This window comes from Genypterus blacodes, unplaced genomic scaffold (genome assembly GCF_046128005.1).
Source record: "Genypterus blacodes isolate CSIRO-AG114 ecotype Tasmania unplaced genomic scaffold, CSIRO-AGI_Gbla_v1 ptg000130l_1, whole genome shotgun sequence".
NCBI classification, from domain to species: domain Eukaryota; kingdom Metazoa; phylum Chordata; class Actinopteri; order Ophidiiformes; family Ophidiidae; genus Genypterus; species Genypterus blacodes.
The window spans coordinates 1-2,500 of NW_027466932.1; the positions used below are offsets into that span (position 1 = coordinate 1).

General features: G+C 64.4%; 1 pseudogene; it reads right to left on the reverse strand.

Annotated features, from left to right (window-relative positions):
• Positions 1-5: 5 nt before the first annotated feature.
• Positions 6-2,500, reverse strand: part of LOC143010778 (E3 ubiquitin-protein ligase RNF31-like) — an 8,563-nt pseudogene continuing 6,068 nt past the window's right edge.

Sequence of the window (2,500 nt, forward strand, 5' to 3'; positions counted from 1 at the left end):
TTGATGTCGGGGCCGGCGCACACGGGACAGACCATGTCTCTGATGTGTTTGTCCCTCACCGCGATGGTGAAGTGTTTACCAAAACACTCATGACACACGGAGCACAGCGTGCCACAGGAAGTCAGGGACTGCATCTGAGGAGGAGGAGGAAGAGGAGGAAGAGGAGGAGGAAGAGGCTCGTAAACCAAGACCGCATCAAACACCAATCAATTTCTCACAGAAGGATTCAGTATTGATCTCAGCTGCAGGTCAGCTGTAGCGGCCTGGTCCAGCCTGAGGGGGCGCTGTTGTGTACCTTGCTGCGGGGGAAGATGCATAAACAGATGGGACACTCGTTGTTGAGGAGGCGCCTGATGAAGTCTCTGTCGTGGGACTCTTTGACGGCGTGCACCACGTCCTCCAGGGAACACGTGATGTCTGCTTCCTGCAGCAGAGACAGGACCAGCTCACAGCGCCCCCAGCTGGGCAGGTCGTACAGAGCAAGCAGCCGCCGGCACATCCTCTGATGGAGACGAGCAGGTCAGTGCCACACACACACACACACACACACACACACACACACACACACACACACACACACGCACACACACCTGTTTGTCCGGGTGTTTGGGGTCGATGGGCGGCTCAGGCTGCTCGCTCCAGATGTGCTGGTGGAACGGCTCCAGCAGAGGGCGCTGCAGCAGAGACAGAGCCCCCTTCACCTGGCCCCCGCTCTGACGCAGCGCCTCCTCACACCGGGACACCTCCAGGAAGCCCAGGGAGTGAAGCTCCCTCATCTGTGGAGGAGGAGGAGGAGGAGGAGGTGGGGGAGGAGGGGAGGAGGAGGAGGAGGAGGGGGAGTAGGAGGAGGAGGAGGAGGAGGAGGAGGAGGAGGAGGAGGAGGAGGGGGAGGAGGAGGGAGGGGGGGAAGGGGGAGGAGGAGGAGGTGGGGGAAGGGGGAGGAGGAGGAGGTGGGGGAGGAGGAGGAGGAGGGAGCGGGAGGAGGAGGTGGGGAGGAGGAGGAGGAGGAGGAGGTGGGGGAGGAGGGGGTGGGGAGGAGGAGGAGGGGAGGAGGAGGGAGGGGGGGAAGGGGGAGGAGGAGGAGGTGGGGGAGGAGGAGGAGGAGGGAGCGGAGGAGGAGGAGGAGGTGGGGGAGGAGGAGGAGGAGGAGGAAGTGGGGGAGGAGGGAGGGGGGGAGGGGGAGGAGGAGGGAGGGGGGGAGGGGGAGAAGGAGGAGGTGGGGGAGGAGGAGGAGGGAGGGGAGGAGAAGGGAGCAGGAGGAGGAGGAGGAGGGAGGGGGAGGAGGTGAGGGAGGAGGAGGAGGAGGGAGGGGGAGGAGGTGGGGAGGAGGAGGTGGGGGAAGAGGAGGAGGAGGAGGAGGTGGAGGTGGGGGAGGAGGAGGAAGTGGGGGAGGAGGGAGGTGGGGGAAGTGGAGGAGGTGGGGGAGGAGGGAGGGGGGAGGGGGAGGAGGAGGAGTGGGGGAGGAGGAGGAGGAGGAGGAGGGAGCGGGAGGAGGAGGAGGAGGAGGTGGGGGAGGAGGTGAGGAGGAGGAGGAGAAGGAGGGAGGGGGAGGAGGAGGTGGGGGAGGAGGAGGAGGTGGGGGAGGAGGAGGAGGAGGGAGGGGAGGAGGAGGTGGGGAGGAGGAGGAGGAGGAGGAGGTGGGGGAGGAGGTGGGGGAGGAGGAGGCGTGGGGGAGGAGGAGGAGGTGGGGGAGGAGGAGGTGGGGGAGGAGGAGGAGGAGGAGGAGGTGGGGGAGGAGGAGACGTCACTCAGAGCCAATCATCGGCTCACACACTCACAAGTCAAAGTAAGGAGTCACAGTAAAACCACCGACCGCACCCTCCTCACCTTGACCTGTCTGTCTCTCAGCAGCTGTCTCACTGCTCGCTCAGTGTCGCCCCCCGCAGACAGCCACGCCAGCTTGGCCTCGGCTCTGGACAGCTTCACGCCCTCGCCCGTGACGCGGAGGTCGCCCTGCTCCGACACCTCCTCGCTCAGCTCCGCCCCCGGCTGGACGGAGGCCGCCATGGCGCAGATCTCGTCCAGCAGGTGAGGCAGCTCTGATGTCAGCCACTCACAGGGGTTGATGTTACTTCCCCCGCAGACGCAGAGCGCGGCGTAGACCTCCTCCGGGCTGAAGCCACGCCTCTCTGCATCCTAAGGGAACATATTCAAACGTACATCAGCTGTGTGACGTGGAGACGGGTTGGCTGTCAGACTCAGGCTCAAACAGGAAGCTATGGAACATCTCCTTTAACTGAAGGTGGCCCCGCCCCCCGCCCTACTCTGATCTGTTGGATGAGCTGGAGGCCGTCCTCCTTCATCAGCTTCTGCCTCTTGTGCTCCAGGTCCAGGTCCAGGACCAGGTCCGGTCTGGGCTGCGGCCTGGCGGGCGTCTGAGGGGATCGTTGGCGTGCGGGAGAGACGGCGATGGAGAGTCTTTGCATGGGAGGTTACACATCTCACACACCGAGGACGCCAAGGCGTTTGCATAGGTGCAGAACTGACAGGTCCACTGTGA